At 51.4% G+C, this 19,534-nt stretch overlaps 2 long non-coding RNA genes across 3 annotated transcripts in view; both read right to left on the reverse strand.

Annotated features, from left to right (window-relative positions):
• Nucleotides 1-19,534, reverse strand: part of LOC132670126 (uncharacterized) — a 277,363-nt gene that overhangs the window by 204,633 nt on the left and 53,196 nt on the right. The gene's annotated exons all lie outside the window — the stretch shown is intronic.
• Nucleotides 1,968-19,509, reverse strand: LOC132670127 (uncharacterized). Of its 2 annotated transcripts, none has more exons than XR_009606455.3 (3): nt 13,213-19,509; nt 9,085-12,080; nt 1,968-2,338 (listed from the first exon to the last, which is right to left on the reverse strand). It is a non-coding gene; the product is annotated as an uncharacterized LOC132670127 (long non-coding RNA). The 2 variants fall into 2 exon arrangements; XR_014137842.1 differs by lacking the exon at nt 1,968-2,338 and having other exon boundaries at nt 11,629-12,080; nt 13,213-13,351; nt 19,351-19,509.

The following is a 19,534-nucleotide window of genomic DNA, read 5'->3' on the forward strand; positions in this document are numbered from 1 at the left end:
AAGTAAAATAAAGTAAAATAAAATAAAATAAAGTAAAATAAAATAAAAGTAAAATAAAATAAAATAAAATAAAATAAAATAAAATAAAATAATAAAATAAAATATGTCCAGACTCATCCTCCAGAGATTCTGCTTCGGTAAGGTGGAGGTTGGGCCTAGGAACCTGCGTTTGTTGCAAGCATTCTCCCGGACCTCTGGGAAGTACTGCTTTACCAATTGGGGCAAGTTTTGTAATGAATCCTAGGAAGTGTCTACAGATGGGCCTGGGCGGTAGTAGCTGAAAACTGTGTAGGAATATCTTCCTGGGATGGGATCCCTAGATTTTACAAATTCCTCAAAGAGGTATCTGACCCCAAACAGGTTACAAACAAGGAGTCTTTGTCCTACAGGGATGTATGCAGAAGAGGGAGCCCCTAGGGGGTGTCCCTCTGGGTCAGCTATGACTGGAGGCCTGGGCTCAAATGTCCCCCTTAACCTGTGCCCACACCCCAGGCCCGCCTGAAGCCTGAGCTGAGGCCTGGCTTCCCACAGTCGTATTGTCCACCCCAGACACCCCGCCTGTCTCCCATCTTCCCATTCCTCCCTCCCCTGCCCTGCCCTGCCCCTTCCTCCCCACTCTAGCAGTCCCCTTAGTTAGGATGCAGCCTTGTGCCGGATGGGGATTTCAGAGGCAAAGCCATGACGGTGCTGTGATCACTTGTGAGCTTTGGTGTTGGGCACGCAGCCCTCCTCACCTGTGAGGGCAGCTGTGTGTAATGTGTTTAAGTCTGTGGGAGTGGGAGGGAGGCTCGGCTCTGATATTGGAGACTCACGCCCAGTTAGGTTAACCCTTTCCTGCTAAGAGCCAGCCTCTGTCTCCCTGCACGCCTTACCACTCCAGCTGCCACACTCCCTGTGGGAGTGAGCTTCAGAGAGTGGGGTGAGTGTGGAGAGGAAGTGAGGCATAAAGGAAAGCATCACTCTCCATCTAAGTAGTAGTGGCAATTTCTCTCCCTGGTGTCTCCACCCCAACAGGAGATGACCTCGTGATAATGACGATAATGATGTGACACTCTTTCTATGGCCCATGGGTGCCTGCTTTGGAAAGCTGGCTAGTCTTTAAGGGTTCAACTGTGTGTGTGTGTGTGTGTGTGTGTGTGGTATACAAATGCAGATGTGAACGTGATTTGGGGGTGCTCACAGGGGCCGGCAGTGTCACCTCTGAGAATGCCGTACCGGTGGGCACAGACCTGGAAGCAGAGTCATCAGGTCTCAGGTGAGTGTGTATTTCAGCTTTTTGTAGCTATATTTGTTTGTCCTAAGCAGGGTGCACAGTGGGGCCAGCCCCTCTGGCCAGAGGTTTATTTGAAAGTCATCTCGAATGAGCACGATGGCCTCTCCATAGCCTTGGCACCCCAGGAAGAGCAGACTGCCCTTGACCTTTCATCACACTTGGAACCCCAGCCTTGTCTGAACACTGGGAGGTGTTTCAAAGTCACCCGCAGCCCCTCTCATCTGTGAGGATCTGAATGCAGGCCTGGGTGTGAACTCAAGGCTGGTCTTGGGGCAGTGAGCAGAGGAGAGGGCAGGCCAGAGGTGGTTCTGACTGGAGGCTGCCCAGGGCTGCCACTGGAGCCCTCCAGCTAGCCGATGGCCAGGCTGGAGTCAACCCCTCCCTGCCCAGGGCTGCATTCTGCCCCACCACGGGCCCCCCTGCCCCCCCCCCGCCCCCCCAACTTCTGCCAGCTAGTACACCCTTTTCCCCAGGGGTGAATGAATGGGACAGGTGAAAGGCATTATTTGTCCTTTTCCTGCCAACTCTTCCAACCCTTGGCTTACCAGAGGGATAGCCTCCAAATCACAGACCCCAGATGTACCCCAGACAGCAAGCTTGGCCCATTTCTAGGCAGCCATGGGCACTGCCTTATTGCCGCACACCCCGCCTCACTCACAGCCCCACAGGAGTGAGCCCTGCCTGTTGGATCACCATCATATTCCAGTCCCTAGCACAGGGACTGCCCAGGCACCATCTTCAATGTTGGAGACCCCACAAGGAGAATGGCCCTTCTGAACCACCCCGAGCTCTTCCATTCTTCCCCAGCTTTTACTCAAGATTCAGACTCAGCAGGTTCCAGTAGGGCCTGAACGCATCCACGCTGGGCCTGTCTGCCTTCACACTGCGTTGCTGGTTTTCCAAGGCTTTCCTCCATGATGTTGGCATTCCAGAAAAGGACAGATAGCCAAGAATGGAATTTCAGGTAGTGGAGTGCAGTGGTTATGAACCTGAACTCAAGAAGTTCAAATTCCAGATCTTATGCTGGGCAAGTCAGACAACCTCCTGGTGCCTCCAAGTCCTCATCTGTAAAAGGGGGAAATAATAACATTCACCTCAGAGTTGTTGTGAGAATTGAGTACCTGCCACCTAATGTATATAAGCATAAGTATGCGTGGCTATTATAATTAGTGGTGTTTCTAGGGCCAGATCTGTCAAATCGTCTGCAAAGGTGCTTTCTTATCTCATGAAAGGCTAACCCAGCCAACTGGCCAAGACTCACTTTTAGAGAGCTGGTGGAGGGTGTGTCTGATCTGGGTTAGGAAATCAAGGCCTTTGAAATGTAAATGAGGATCGTGTTTTGACCCAGCCAGTTCCCAGGGAAAGGAGAGTGGAAGCACCTTTCCCCTGGGAAGAGGGCCGGAAAGCCCTAAGGTTGTGGGGGAAGGGCAGGAGGGGAGGCGGCAGGTCATCAAACAGCTCTGTGGAGAACTGAAGAAATCCGTGATGTGCCAAGCCCAATCCTCCCATTGTACAGATGGAGAAGTCGGGGCCTTGCCCGATGGTGAGGATTTGCATCTTCTGAGACTCAGTTTCCCTATTTTCAAAGCAGTAGGTGTAACCTTTCTGTGCAGCTGCTGGACATGGGTAGGAGGCAGTGAAGGTGAGGTGGTGAAGGCCCTTGAGGGAAGCGTGTTCCCTGCCATAGCAGGCACCATTTAGAGGCCCAGGGCTAGTCAGGCAGAGCTGGGGTGTGGGGCCAAGGCCAAGCAGGGCCAGGCTAGTTTGCTTACCGCTGACCCATACTTCTGCCTGACCCTTCCATAAGTGGGGAGAGCAGTTCAGGCCAACCCTATGGGAGTATGGCAAAGGATGAACCGAGGCCTGTGGCCACACGAAGGACACCTGGAGGCTGGTTTCGCATCACCAGCCCCTGTTCTGGGACGGCTCCTGGATCGTATTTGTGCTGCCCTAATTTTTAAGAGTTTAGATACTCCTTTGGGGAACCAGACTCATTAGGGGAATAAAAATTCAATTCAATTCTCCACTAAAGCCATTTCCTCTGTTGAAATACTTGGCACAGGTGTTGGAATCTGACAAATCCAGGTTTGAATCCCCATCCCAGCACTTACTGGCCAGACGACATGGAACAAATCTTGGTCCTGTGTTTTGGTTGGTTGTTTGTTTTTGAGAGAGAGAGAGGAGGGGGCCGGAGCTGGGGGGACAGAAATGCCAAGTGGGCTCCATGCTGACAGCAGAGAGCCTGATGTGGGGCTGGTACCCATGAACCGTGAGATCATGACCTGAGCCAAAGTTGGACACGTAAGGCGCCCACCCAGGCGCCCCAAACAAATCTTGGTTCTTGGAGCTTCAGTTTCCCCATCGATAAAGTTGGGAGAGTCATCTCTGCCTTGCAGACTTGTTGAGAAGATTAAATTAATTCAGTTATTTATTTCAACAAATCTTTACTGAGCATCCGTAGTGTGCCAGGCATTGAGGATACAGCTAAGAATACAAGAGAGACAAACGGGGGCATGTGCTCATGGGGCCTTCAGACAGGTATTAAGCGATCATGACCCTAATACCCGTGTTACAGATTGTGTTATGTGTTATGGAGAAAAATACTCATGAGGAAGTAGTGTGAGCTCAGTTTTGAGGAATAACTAGGTGTGATCTATTTCATTGACTCTAAAGTACGGATTGTCACCACACTTTTAGTTTAGATAACACGGAGAAAGAAACTTTGTGCCAATTAACCATGACATAAAACATTCTTACCCCTAGAAATGTTAGTTTGTGCTTCCAGAAAGAGTTCTTTTTAGACTTTCCTTCAGCTCCAGAGGAGTTTCCTATCTCCTACTCGATTGAAAACAGAAGGGGAAGTCAGAGATCAGTGTAGGGTAAAATCCAAGAGAAGTGCACCTTGCCCTCAGCAAGTTTGCCGGTGTAAAGTCCCTGAGATGGTAGCAGACAGGCTCCCAGGTGCTGGTTCCATGGAAAGGGGAGACAGGACAAGAAGGCTCTGCGGAGCCAGCAGAGAGAAGGGCAGGAAGGGTGGGGAAGGGGTCCTGGCTGTGTGCCCACTGTTGGGCTCAGCTTTGGCTGCTAATAGAAGAGTGGCAGAAGGAAAAGAGCCAAATGCCCAACTGGGGGATTGTTAGACATTGTAGTCTATAAAATGAATCCTGCTGGCAGAGATTTAAACATGCATCTTCCCCAGAAGCACAGAGCACCCCAGTTTCCAGATCTTGGTTTCTAAATACCATTCTCCACTAAAAACAAGCAAACAAACAAACAAACAAACACAGGCCACTTTGGGGAACAAGCCAATTCCAGGGCTGGCTCAGGGAAGGTACAAGATGACCCTGGAACATCTTGTTGTGCTAGAAAATGACGATGTGCTAAAAAAAAAAAAAAAAATTAATGAGGACATGCCAATAGGAATGGGAGCCAGTGTAAAAGGGTTTCTACTGGACGAATTTGGCATAACTTGAGCACTGAAATAAATAATATGAGTTATAGGTTATAAGCCAAAGAATAAAATAACAATCCATGAGTCCCTCTCATATAAAGAAAGAAATGAATAAGTAAATGAATGGGGGAAGAAAAGAACACTCTTCCTTAACAGAGAATGCCAAGAAGCAAATGTAGAAAAATGATGGAATTAGAAAATCATCATTTACCTATCACCATGATATTAACTGTTTCAGGCAAGAATCATGAATGGATACTACCAGTGGTGGATGGTAAGAAACAGGATGTTTACACAGAGTAAGACAGTACACAAAGCAGAAAATCCTTTTGCTATAGAGACATTAGTAGGACAGTGGGATCCAACACTACGAGCGTAACCACACAAATTTCCCGATTTTGATCAATGTACTGTCGTTATTTGTTATATGAGAATGACCTTCTTTTTAAGAAGTACATGCTGAAGTATTTAGGGATAAAAGAGCATATCTGTCGCTTATACTCTTTTTTTTTTTTTTAACAAGGGATTTTTTTTTTAACGTTTTATTTATTTTTGAGACAGAGAGAGACAGAGCATGAACAGGGGAGGGGCAGAGAGAGAGGGAGACACAGAATCGGAAGCAGGCTCCAGGCTCTGAGCCATCAGCCCAGAGCCCGACGCGGGGCTCAAACTCACGGACCGCGAGATAGTGACCTGAGCTGAAGTCGGCCGCTTAACCGACTGAGCCACCCAGGCGCCCCTGTCGCTTATACTCTTTTTTTTTTTTAAATTTTTTTTTTCAACGTTTATTTATTTTTGGGACAGAGAGAGACAGAGCATGAACGGGGGAGGGACAGAGAGAGAGGGAGACACAGAATCGGAAACAGGCTCCAGGCTCTGAGCCATCAGCCCAGAGCCTGACGCGGGCTCGAACTCACGGACCGTGAGATCGTGACCTGGCTGAAGTCGGACGCTTAACCGACTGCGCCACCCAGGCGCCCCGTTATACTCTTAAATAGTTCAGGGGAAAAAAAGAATATGAGTGTATCACACACACACACACACACACACACACACACCCCTCACATGCACACACACAGAGAAGAAAAAGATATTGATAAAATGGTGGCATGGTGGTAAACCTAAGGCATTTTCCAGAGTACAAAAGGCCAATCACCAATTTCCGTGGTGTGAATACTCTGCCTCCATGGCCAACTTCTGCCTACCAACATGAAGTCACTGAATAGGGAGCTGGGAACAGAGTGGCACAAGAGCTCTAGTAGCCAGCACACCTGCGTGCCCGTAAACATGGTAAAAGGGTAATATTTGGGGAAACTGAGTGCAGGGAATATGGGAATATTTGTGCTATTGTTCTGCAACTTTTAGGTAGTCTGAAATTATTTCAGAGTCAAAAGCTGGCTTTTTTTTTTAAGTTTATGTATTTATGTTGAAAGAGAGAAAGAGAGAGAGAAGGGGAGGGGCAGAGAGAGAGAGAGAGAGAGAGAGAGAGGGAGAGAGAGAATCCCAAGCAGGCTCCGTGCTATCAGTACAGAGCCTGACGCTCGGACTCAGGAATCCTGAGATCATGACCTGAGCCGAGATCGAGAGCCAGACCCTAAACCTACTGAGTCATCCAGGAGCCCCAAGTTAGCTCTTGAAAATATGGATCTTACAACTGATAAGGTACAATAAATGAACTGTGGAAAAACCGTGAAGGAGTACCCAAGGAGAGACACAGGAGTGCGTAAAAGCCCTGAGGCTGGAAAAGCACAATTCACTTGAAAACAAACAAATAAATAAAAAACAAAGAAAGCCTAAGTGCCTGGGGCGGGGGGGGGGGGGGGGGTGTTGCAGAGGAGCTGAGAGGTAGGCAGGGGCCAGGACACATGGGGTTCACAGGGCATATTGAGGGTCTGGGTCCTAGTAAGGACAGGAGGGAGAAGTCACCCAAGCACTGAGCAGTGGGTGGGGGAATGTGGCCTTATTTGCTTTTATCACTCTGGCCCCTGGCTGACCCTCAATAAATGGTGGCCATTAATACTGCTGGGCTCTCTGCTGTCACTTCCCCAGGGGCCTTTCTGCTCAATTGGAGTTGACAGCAGGCGGCCCCCATACCCGCAGGCTACCGGGCCCAGCCCCACCTTACCCCTTCTCACCCCACACCAGTCAGACCTGCTTTCTGAGCACACAGGCCCTTCCCCCTTCTCCATCAACTTCCTTCTGTCGGTCTTGGTTTCTAGGCTGGGAGTCCCAGAGCCCAAGGGGGCCTGGAGAGGTTTGAGTTCAAGGTGGAATGAATGGGCTGTTTGATGGGAATCTCCCAGGGCAACCTCCAGGCTTGGTACAGTTGGAGTGGCTGTGGGCTTCCTTTTTTCCAGATGAATCACTGCTCTGTGTGTCTGTGACTCTGTGTGCCCTCCCCCTGACGTGCCCTGGGGCCCTGCAGTAACAGGAGGGGACTGGATGTGTGCACCGAGCAGCTCCTCTCTTGCGACCAGCATTAACCGCGGCGTGCTCTCTGCCAGGTACCCCGCGAGGTGTTCTTGTGCGTTCCTCATCGACCCTGCCGGTGACCCTGCAGGGGGACACATTATGTCCATTTTGCAGGAGAGGAGACAGAGGCTAGAAAGGTTTACTGGACTGCTCAAGTTCACGTAGCTGAGCCAAAGATTCAAGCTACGTCCTCCAATCCCTAAAGCCTGCATTTCTGCCCGCGTTTCCTGTGTTCCGTCTCTCAGCCTGGGCATCAGTGTTGTGGGCGTCCAGGCTGCGTGGACAGGCAAACTGGGGGTGACTGAGGGCCCTGCTGTGCCAGGAAGGGGTTAACTGGGATGCCCTCAGCAAGCTGAGGTTTGGCCAGGCTAGTTGCCATGGCAACAGCAAGGTTTGGGGAGTGGGAGGCCTGCATGGCCCGATCTTCTGAATCACTGGGTGTTTATTCGGTGGTGAACCCCTTGCAGAGTCCTCTGCAGAGTCCTCTGTGACTGCACGTGGCCACCAGGAGTGGCTTGTGGGGGGCCAGGGTGAGGGCGCGAGTTCTCTGAGAGGGTGAAGCCCAGAGGCCTCGGCCAGGTTGCCCCTCACCAGCGCTGCCCCGGGAGCCTTTCCCACCAGGAAGACCCCAGGCTTCTGCCTTCAGCTCCCAGATCCCCAGGCTAGGTGGGCACCGGGCCCGAACACAGATCTGGGGCCAGAGGGGGTTAATCAATCATTCCTTTATTCATTCTTTTACCAAATATTGATTGCTTGCCCTAAATACACCAGTCACTGTACCAGGGGCTGTGACCTGGGGTCAGCTTCCAGAAGCCAAACGGGCTCTGCACTCACAGAGCTGCCTTTCCAGTGGGCTGGAAGACCCCCGCCACGCGCTTCCTGGGTGTCACCGTGGCCAAGTCCCTTTCCCTCTCTGAGCTCGTCTGCAAAATGGGGCCCGTGACGCCCACGCTGCAGGGATGCTGGTGTGGACAAGGTGATATATTTGAAGCATTTCCCCGGGTGCCTAGCACACAAAAAGGGGCTAAACATGCAGCTGTGACATAAACTCCTGTAGGCCGCTCACCTTTCCTCCCAGCCTCAGAAGCCAGGTGATGATAAAACTCACAAATGAGGAGCCCTAGACTCTAGACCCCGGGCTCACAGTGAGGCAAAATCTCAATACTGACCCAGTTAGACTGGCTTTTCCACCAGCGGGCCTGGGACCTTGGCTTCAGTCTGCCCCTTTGTAATTCGGGAGCCTTCTTCCTCCACACTTAAAGGCAGGAACATACCTGAGCTGATGGGAGGTACTACAGTGGACGTTTGAGTCCACTGGGAGAATCAAGGCCATTTCCCCCACCGCCCACACCCTGATAAGACCCCATCCTGGCCTTCCTCTCCAGCCCAACTAAGCTTTTTGCGACAATATAGATCTCAGCAGTTATCTGTTGATTTGATTCGAATTTGCTTTTCGAAGCTAGACTAGCCTCGCCAGGGGGAAGGCCTCCTCCCAATACCCATTCAGGACTCTGCCCTCTCATGTCTCCCCCTCGCAGCCCCCAGCTGGTGTGCCGTGGCAGCAGAAGCAAGAACTTGATTATGTGACCTGCCCCACACTGCACCCCAGGCCTGTTTTCACGAGGGAGGGAACCCCGAGGTCCTCGGGGTCAGCCAGAGAAACACCCTCTGTGGCCTCAGCACGGGACAAGGCTGCTGCTGGGGGACAGGAAGGTCAGCCAGGCTGGTTACAGTTAGAAGCAACATGTACACCACACCTACGCTTAGAGAACCAGCAGAGAAGGAGAAAAACTTACAAGAATTTCAGATTTGATAGCTCAGAAATACAAAGCTTCAAAGTAGTCGTCGTGGGAAAACTCAAAATGTTGGAGCACTTTCTCACACTTACTTTGTTGGCTTAGTGTTGATTTTGTTTTGTACTGCTCATGGCCCGATTGTTTTGGGGGCTGGTGCCTTTAAAAGTCTCCATCAAGGCCTGGAAAATGAAAGTGGGGCGCACAGTCTGTGGGATCCCCCCAAATCTGTCCCCAAAGGACAGAGAAGGAAGGCGTTTTCCTCTTTCTTCTGTCAGACACCAAAGGAGGTGAGCTTAAGCTGGGTTGGAGGTGGTGCTAATGAGTCATCCAGGCATCCAGGATTTTCTTCTCTCGCCACTCTTGAAAACCTTCTCCTCGGCTGGGTGTCCGGGTACATGTTTATCCTGGGACAGGGCTCACGGAGTAGATCATAGCTGTCATTTGTTGGTGAAAGGTCAGTGGGCTGGGAGAAAGCTGTTGGGGGTGCTGGGAGGGATGACAGGAACTGCAGAGATGAAGAAGCTCCCAGCCAGCCCCGCCCCTGAGCTGGAAAATCTTTAACAAAGGATCCGGCCAAACCATAAAAGAAAAGGACAGGCAGACAGACATGCCCAGCAAACACATCCCCCCGTGAGGAGGTCAGAAAACGCTTGGACAGCAGAAGGAAAGGAGACAGATGGCCCAAGAGAAGAAGGAAGCCTGGAGAGAATGTCTGAGGATTTCTGTTCTGGTCTGGTCTGTTCTTTTTTCTCTATTCTATTCCTTCCTTCTTTCCTTCCTTCCTCCTTCCTTCCTTCCTTCCTTCCTTCCCTCCCTTCCCTTCCCTTGCTTCCTTCCTTCCTTCCCTCACTCCCTCCTTCCTACTTTCCTTCCTTCCTTCCTTTTTAAATAGACTTTATTTTTTAGAGCATTTTTGAGTTCACAGCAAAATTGAGCAGAAAGTCCAGAATTCCTACATATCCCTGCCCCCTCTCACACACAGTCCTCTCCGGCCATCAACATCCCCACTAGAGTGGTACATTTGTTATAATCAATGAACCTATGTTGACACATCATTATCATCCAACTACATAGTTTACGTTAAGGTTCACTCTTAGTGCTGTACGTTCTATGGGTTTTTGATAAATATGGAACAATATATATCAACCAATATGGTATCATACCTCATGGTGTCACTGCCCTAGAAATCCTCTGTGCTCACCTATGCATCCCTCCCTCCCACCTAACTCCTGGCTACCACTGACCTTTTTTTTTTTTTTAATGTTTATTTATTTATTTTGAAAGAGAGAGAGCAAGCACGAGCAGGGGAAGGGCAGAGAGAGAATCCCAAGCAGGTTCTGCACGGACAGCACAGAGCCCGATGCGGGGCTCAAACTCGCGAACCCATGAGATCAAGACCTGAGCCGAAATCCAGAGTCAGCTTAACGACTGAGCCACCCAGACGCCCCAACCATTGATCTTTTTACCCTCTCCATAGTTTCACCTTTTCCAGAAAGCCCTACAGTTCGAATGTATGTAGCCTTTTCCGATTGGCTTCTTTCAGTTAGTAATTGCACTGAAGTTTTCCCCATGTCTTTTCAAGGTTTGATAGCTCATTTCTTTTTAGTGCAGAGTAATATTCCATTCCTGGATTTACCACGGTTTGCTTATCCATTCACCTACCGAAGGACAGCTTGGCTCAAGTTTGGGCAATTATGAATAAAGCTTCTATAAACATCTGTATACAGGTGTTTGTGTGGACATAAGCCTCAGCTCCTTTGGGTAATACCAAGGAGCGTGAGGGTTGGATTGTATAGGAAGACTATGTTTACCTTTTGTAAGAAACCGCCGAACTGTCTTCCAGAGTATCTGTACCATGTTGCACTCCCATTGGATATGAGCGAGAGGTCTTTCTGTTTTTAACTTTTTTAATGTAAGCTTTACACCCCACGTGGGGCTCGAACTCGTGACCTCCAGATCAAGAGTCACCCGTTCTACTGACTGAGCCAGCCAGGCGCCCTGAGTAAGAGTTCTTGATGTTCCACATCCTCACCAGCATTTGGTGTCATCGGTGTTCCAGAATGTGGCCTTTCTAACGGTAGCAGCTCAGCGTTGTTTTAATTTGCAATTCCCAAATGACATTGGATGCGGAGCATCTTTTCATATGCTTATTTGCCATCTGTATGTCTTCTTTGGTGAGATGTCTGTTCAGGTGTTTGGCCCATTTTGAAAATTGGGTTGTTTGTTTTCTCATTGCCGAGCTCTTTGTACATTCTGGATAACGGTTCTCACTTAGATCTGGCTTTTGCAAATATATTCTCCCCATCTATGGCTTGCCTTCTCATGCTCTTGAACCCCAGCTTCTGAGCTGATGGTTCCAGCCCTTGACCAAGCCCAGAGGTGGTACAGGATCTAACCTTTTGCACCCAATTCAGGACTCCTCCAATGGTCAGGCTTTGCTCTGGGTGCCTCAGGGGCTGGCAGAGACCTTGTCGGATGTGCACGTGGTCTGGAGGCCCCGCCCCATCCGATCCAGCGTCCTTCCTACTGCAGGGGGCTGCTCCCACTTACCTCTGTGCAGAACTGACTCTCAGGCTCTGTTAGTGCTGGGAGAAAAGAAGTCGGAGAGATGGGCCAGAGAGAGACTGAAGATGCCATTTGTTTTAAGCTTATTTCTTCGTTAATTTAAGTAACCTCCACACCCAATGTGGAGCTCAAACTCACAATCCTGAGATCAAGAGTCGAATGCTCTTCCAGCTGAGCCAGCCAGGAACCCCTGGAGGTACCGATTTAAATGGAGAAGTCAGGGAAGGTGCCACCGATAATGTCACCATGTCGAGCTGAAATCTGGAGCCAAGACAGCACCCCACTGCAAAGGGGTCGAGGAGAAGGCAGGTCAAGTGCAAAGGCTCTGGCCTATGTGGCTGAGGCAGAGGGTGCCAGAGGACTGGGAGACGAGGCCACAAAGTTTCAAAGATTGGAATGGAGGCAGGCCATAGTCGGAAGTTTGGATTTATTCCAGATGCTGCGGGAGGCCACCAGAAGGTTTTCAGGCTAGAAATGATTCACATTTTTAAAAGCTTGCACTGGCTGCTAGGTGGAGGACAGCCTACAAAGGAAAGAGCAAGAGGGGAAGCAGGGAGACCAGGTGGGCATTTTATGGTTTGGGTTAATATAAATATCCCAGCCTAACAGCATCTCCCTTGCAGAGGATCACGGGGGCCCATTGCATAGAATCCCATGCATAGAATCCCATGCACACTCACTGCAAACCCACACACACCTCAGGTCCCCCACACTCATACACACCCACAGCCTGTCCTGGACACAAGTGCACATGTGTGCATTCACGTTCCCCCACATGCACAGAGGCATACACGTGCTGCCATGCATGGCACCAGCAGAGACATTTTCAGGCAAGTACACACACACACATACACACTCCCATTTACACACACATTTACTCCCAGGTTGGGGGCTCCCATTAACCCCTACTTTGGTTCATCCTCATGCAGCCACTGTGGGCCACCTGCCCAGCCACTCGTCACATTAAGCAGCTGTCACTACACTCCTAGTGACTCACAAGGCATTGGGGTGAGGGGACAGAGGCTGCCCCCTGAGGCCTGAGAAGCCCTCCCAGGATGGGGAGGGATGGGGGGAGCGATGGGAGGGAGGCCTCACAAACCTCAAGCCTCAACGGGCAGAGGACAGGCTGGGGGTGAGGTGGGTGGGATGGGTGCTGCTTTGGGAAAATCTGGACTCCTTTTCAAGGCCCCATAGGACTCTACCACCCTCCTCCTACCACTTCCTGTCCAGCACTTTCCACTTCCAGCTCTGAGGGCCAGCCACAGTGACGCGCCAGGAGCCAGTAGCTCTTTGGACACACACCTTTGGATCTTTGCAGATGCTGCTCCCAAGACCACCTGAAACACCTTCCTTATCCTTCCAGACTCAGCTTAGAAGCCACCTCCTCCGGAAAGTCTTCCCTGATTGTCCCAAATCATCCTTGCAATTGGAGGTCCTTCCTGTGCTCCTGTCTAGCATTTACTGCACTGTCCAGCACCCAGTGTTATACTTGTCTGTTTCCCCATCAGGGCAAAGAACATGCCTGTTTGATGCATTGCTCCCTGGCACATAGTAGGTGCTGAACAAAGAGTTCTTGAATAAATAAAAATTGCTCCTTTGTGCCAGTGAAACTAGAAAGGAGATCACTTCTGAAAAAGAATCCTTGCTTCCTCTACCTTTTTTGCTACTCCAAGAGCCACCTGATGATCACTAAGTCTCCAGTTCACACAGTAGGACACCTGTGGCCATGATTCTCTTCACCTCTTTTGTCTTCAACCTCCTCTGGTGTGTGTGGCTGGGATAATGCCAGGGCCCCTGGGTTGGGGCAGGAGATAATGGGGGAGATTTGGAAAGTGAGGTGACATGAGGCAGAGAAATTCAAGTTAAATGTATATAATTCCCTATTATTTTCTATGGAGAGAGGGTGGTAGACACGGAGGGGAGAATCAGGCTGGCATTTGGGGACTGAAAAGAGCAAGAGAACGTTCCCAGAGAAAGAAGACCTTAAACAACCCAGATAGGGCTGAAGCAGTTTGCTGATCAAAGGAAAGGGCCGGTCGGAGCATCAGCACTACTGAGGAATCTGAGATGTGCCAAGAGAGGTAGCTCGATGCCTCAGGACCTGGGCAGCACTGGTGGTCAGATAGGAATCCGACTTCCCCTCCCAAGAAGCAAAGAAATATAAAACTTGATAGCTATCACTCAGTGGGTGTTTACTACAGAAAAGGCAAGTGCATCCTACTGCCACTTCCCAATCCACACCATGACAGACATCACTAATCAATCATGAGTGCACCCATCACCCCCAGGCCAGGATGAGATGTCAGAATTCTTCACCCAGGGCTCCCAGGAGCCCTAATTGATCAGTTGGAGCTGGCACATTAAGGTAGACCCTTTTTGCCATCACTGGTGTCCTGAGTGCTTAAAAATTTGTCTCATTCAATTCTCACAATAAATCTATGACATCCATATGAACTTTTATTTCCCAGGTGAAGAACAAAGAAGGGTCAGCCTGGTTAAGAACTTGACCAAGTTCACAGAGCTACTAAGAGTCAGGCTGAGAATTCAGACCCTAGTAAGTCTGTCTCCAAAGTCCATGCTCTTGCCACTGTACCATGCACCCTGCCTCCCCTCGGCATCTGGACCACCACGTTGTGGGCATTTGCTGGGGCTCTGTTGCCTCCCAATCTCCAGACTTCCTGTCCCATGTGAGGTGCCAGCAGGTAAGAGGCATTACCCTCAACTAGGGCAATTGAGGAGTCTTTCAAAAGGCACTATTTGCCTAGGGCGGACAGTGCTAAAAGAAACCAGAAGGAATTCTGCAGACCTTGATGTGCAGGGAGGGAGATGGCTGGAAGCTGAAGAGAGTCAGAGCTGCAAAGGAAAGAAACAAGGGGAAAAATACCCGACCTCTCTCCGCCCACCTTCCTAGTCTCCTCCAGTGGGAGACCCTGGAAGCCAGAGGCATGGGAGTTCGGCTGATGAGGCCCACACAGGTCAGCCTCCTGGACTTCGGAGTTGGGGGAAAAGATAGAAGGATGGAACTCTGGAGATGCAGACTGAGAAGGCCATCCAGAGTGTTCCTTCCGTATTTGGGGGGATGGGGTAGGAATTTCCTTTCCTGAGGAGTATTCATGGGACAACAGTCTGAATCCAAAGACCTGGAGGACCAGGAGAACCGATGGGGTAAATCCCAGTCCAAGGGCAGGAGAAGACTGACTTTCCTGCTCAATAGGCAGAGAGAACATTCTCCCTTCTTCCACGTTTTTGTTCTATTTAAGCCCACTAGCATTGGAGAGGGCAATCTGCTTTACTCAGCCTAAGGATTCAAATGTTAATCTTATCCAGAGACACCCAGAATAATGTTTGACCAAATATCTGGGCATCTCATGGTCCAGTCAAGTTGACACACAAAATTACCTGTCATCACACCATTGATGGCAGAGGGGTGGTAACAGCAAAAGCATCCTAAGCAGGCTGCCCTGTGGCGTGACCTTGGCAACGACGCTGACTGCCTAGCATCTCTTGGATCCTGCTCACCTTCCAAGCTGGGACTCCAGCCTTCCCACTGATGCTGTGAGCAGCCCCCAATCCTTCCAGCAAATCTTTTCTCTGCTTGAGAATGTCAGAGTCCATTTCTGCCTCTTACAGTCAGCACCCTGGCTGGCACAACCACCCAGAACAGCGTGATGATGCATAGAGTGGTGACCCCCGACAGGTGCATCAGGAATGCATCAAGCGGGGACACATCCTCAGAGGATCCCGGTTCCCCTTCCGAATATCACGGCTCTGCCATTCACGAAATTCGGCAAGCTTGCTTTGAGGTCATTCGTGCTTATGGCTGAGCTGCCTCTGGGACACCCCAGGGGATTTCATTCTACCGCGTGTGCCCCACTCCCAGACATGGTTTGCTTTAGGAGGCTGACAGAAAATAGACCGCACTGCCCCAGGAAAAGACCCTGCCACAACCCATGTGTGGCTGCTTTGGAAGTCCACAGTCACGCACCAGATGCCCTGAAGGAATCCTCTGAGGGAAGGGCCCCTCTCTGCCCACTGGACTAACGCCCCCACCCCCTCAGCAGCCTCCCTCGGCCAGAGGCCTGGAGCTGAGGTTGATCTTGACTGAGCTGCCCCAAGAAGTAGCCAGTTGTGTCACCGCCTCCACCTCCCACCCCGACGCCGAGGATTCGGATGTGTCTCTGGATGTTCAATATTTGCTCAGAGAATCAGAAGGGAAGCAAAGCGAGAACCATCGAGGTGACAGGCTGGTGCCTGCAGTTCCTGGGCTGCACCAGCCCCGGGGTTTCCAGAGAAGGCAGGAGGGGCCGGGGGCAGGCTGGCACAGAGACCCTCAGCCCCAGGGACAGCCCGAGGACTAACAGGAGCAGACCGAGCGGGGTTCAGAGATCCAGGTGGCTCTGCTCCCCCACTCCACACACTCCAGGGCTCCATTCTGTGGGGTCCGTACATGCACACGTCAGCGCCAGGGTCCCACCATTCTGCAGAACTGATGCATCAAGCCCGGGGCCAGGGCGCATGTAGCCACCAGGCTGCCGTGAGAGCCGTGCGTCCATGTCTCTTGCCCTCGGGAAGCCTAGGGCTCGTGGGACACAGCCACACAAGTGTACTCGTGAGACACTGCAGGGAAGCCCAGGCATGTCACAGGGGGGCCTTGAACCAGCTCCTCTCCCTGAGACCCCTGACCTTCCTCTTCCTCCAGTCCCATGAGTCCCGAGGACAAGCCTGTGGCTGGCTCCCAAATGTCTTCCTGCACCTCTTCCCCCTGTCCTCACAACAAGGCTGGAGAGAGATCCTGGGAGGTGACGTGGGGAGCCCAGGCTGCCCCCTTCCTGCCCTCTCACTGTCCCAAATACACTGTCTATCTCTTCCCTGGGGTGCCACTGGACTGGCCAGCAGCTCCCAAGTTCTTGGAGGACGACCCCTTCTCAGGCCAACAGGGCGTGCACCCTCTCCTGGGAAGCGGCGGGGCAGGGGGGTGGGGGTGGCCATCCGCCCCCACCAGGGTCTTGCACCAAGCACAGCTTGGTCGTACTGCTGATGGTGCACGGAACAAGACCCCTGCCCAGAAAGGAGGCCAGGAATAGAGGGCCATCGGCCCATGCTCCAGGGACCTCAGACTTGAGCCTGGCTGTGGCTGGGCCACCTGTTGGTCCCCCCTTGTCTGTGGCAGCTGAGCAAAGGGGGGCCTCCCACGGCAGGCCTGCACCTTTGCCCACACTGGCCCCTGCCTCCCTGGTCTTCCCGACATCCCCTGGCTGCCCACTTGGTACTTGGCTCCAGGCTGCCCAGGACAAGGGGTTTCTAGGCACTTGTGAGCCTCTCTCTCCCCTGGGGTCTGCAGCTCAGGAGGGATGGCTTGTGCCAGGAGGGGGCGGGGGGGGGGGGCCGGCCAGGGCCGGGAGGGCCAAGTGCAGGAGGGGCAGCCTTTTATCTTGGCTCAGTAAAGCAAAGCCACCCCCCGCCCGAAGCTGGCCGGCATTGGCACGCACCATAAATCTCCAGGATGCCGCAGCTGTGACTGGATTATTTATAGTTCCCGTCTTACATTTCTAACACGAAAATATCACACAAAGGGAAAGGTAATGAAATCTCACCTCTCCCGCACGTCCCTCACTCCAAACTGCAGGGCTTTCCAGAAGCCCTTGTGGCTGAAGGAGGGATGAGAGAGGCCCGCTGCCCGCACCCCCCCCCCCGCCTCCCTCCCTCCTTCTGTCAGTCACACGCACATTTCTCCTCACCCACCCCTACATTTGCTCTCAGACACATTCTCTCACGTTTTCTTTCTCTCACACATACATTTCCTCCCAGATGCACAGACAATTCTGTTCTCTCGCTCTGCTCACTCTCAGCTCGCCCCGCCTGAGCCCTTCCCATCCCCCAGACACACCCCACACCTCCCTGCCCTTTCCCTTTCCCCACCGCCATCCCCGTCCCCCCGTCAGCGTGACTAACTCCCCTCAGCTTGTGTATTTGCTTTTTTGCCTTGTCAATGAAGATGCTGGCACATTAATTACCAGGTCTGTCCTCTGCGAGGCCTGTCAGTTCCTTGTCAATAGAGGGGGGAAGTGTCAGCTTACATTCATCTTGCTCTGCCTTTAAAACACCCATGGGCATTGCCTCCGCAGGGAGACCCATTCTGGGGCACACGGCAGTGAGGACACTGGTTCCTGGGCTTGACATATACGGACATACAGAAAACACAGGTCACAGAACACGCCTCTCACTCTGCGGGAGGCAACACCTAAGGATGTGCTCTGCAAATTGGATGCTGGGCCTGGGCGGGGGTATTTTAAGGTACAGAGGATGAGAGGTCCCTCCTGCCTCCTGCATTACTGCCTGGTGGTGTTAAAGTAGGATGAGCCTTGTGCGACGCTGTCCCACAGGCACAAACCGGAAGCTCTGGAGCCCTGGGCAAGCTTCCGTGGAGAGTCAAGGCCCAGCCCCTTCCCTGCCTGGCCCCCCCGCCCCACCCCTGGTGCAGGCCTGAAGAAGAAAAATCAGAAAGCGACACTTCATACCGTAGCCCAGCCTGACATGTTCATGACTCACTTCTATCCAGACGTCACAGTGACTGGGGACGCCCGCGCTCGCTCTCTCTCTCTCTCTCACACACACACACACACATGCACGCACACACACACACACACACACACACACACGCGTGCTGGGATGAGGGGAAGTCTGCCACCCTGGGCTGGGAGTCAGGGGAGGGGACCTGGGGATAGAAACCCTGCAACCCACCAACAGGGGTTGGACGCCTCCTTTTTTATCTTAAAAATTCACCTGGCTTTTTGGGTTATTCACTATAACATATGGCTGCATAAAAAATGTCTTAAATGACTTATAATTAAAATTTCATTTTTTTCTGAAATCTTTGCCTTACATTGACCTTCCTGGAAGTTGAGTCTCAAAAACGCTTTGGCTTTTCTGAGAAACACAGGGCACAAACACCCCAGTGAAAGATCGAGGGGACCAGTCTAGGGGGTAAGGATATGGAGTATATATCTATGGGGTAAGGATAAGAACAGGGGCTCTTGGGTTTACATCCTGGCTCTCCCAAGCATTAGCCGTGTGACCTTAGCTAAACCACTTGCTTCAGAACCTTGGCCTGTAAAATGGGTGTGATATTAGTACCTGTCACATGGAGCTTTCATGAGGATGAAATGCATTAATATACGCAAAGTGCTTAGGACAGCAGCTGACATGATACAGATGTTTGCGATTATTTTTCTGTAGAAGACCAACACAAAGCCACCAAATCAACTGCAGCGTCTGAAATTACAGATCGCTCCTGCCTCCTTCCTAGGATGTGCTTCTGCCCTCGGCCTGTGCCGCACACCCAGCTCCTGGCCTCTGTTCGTGCATCTCTGTGTGCCAGGCAGTCGGTTCACAAACGTTCTCCTCTGTTCCAAGTGCTACGCCTGGACTGGCGGCTCAGTATCACAAAAGACTTTCTAGAGGGGGAGACAGACACATGCAAAGAACATGGTACGGACCACGTTCCGAACCGAAGACCCCCCACGAGCAAATGTCATGCTTTCTTTCTAAGAGTCACTGCTTGGCTGCAGGGGGCCAGCGGCAGGCAGGTTAAAGCGGTGGGTCCAGTAGAGTGTGATTATGATGATACTGTCTAGTGGCCTGGAACATTCTTGCCTCGTGTCTACATCAAGTCTCTTCTTTGATGTCACCTCACCTGCAGGGCCTTCTAGAACCACCGGGATAAACGACAACACTCTTCCCCAACCTGTCAATCACTATCCCCTACTTACCCTATTCATCTTCTTAGCACTTACCACCACCTGACATATTTTGACATGGTGTATTTCTTTGTTGTCGGTCTGCCCCACCAGAGTGATATAAGTTTCCTGAGGACAGGACCTTTGTTCTGTTTCCTCCTGAATCCCCTGTGTCTGGAGTAAAAATTGGCAGGTAAGTAGGTGGTCCATAGGTATCTGTGAAATAAAGGAGCTGTGAGCA

Source organism: Panthera onca, chromosome B3, assembly GCF_046562875.1.
Source record: "Panthera onca isolate mPanOnc1 chromosome B3, mPanOnc1 haplotype 2, whole genome shotgun sequence".
Lineage (NCBI taxonomy): Eukaryota > Metazoa > Chordata > Mammalia > Carnivora > Felidae > Panthera > Panthera onca.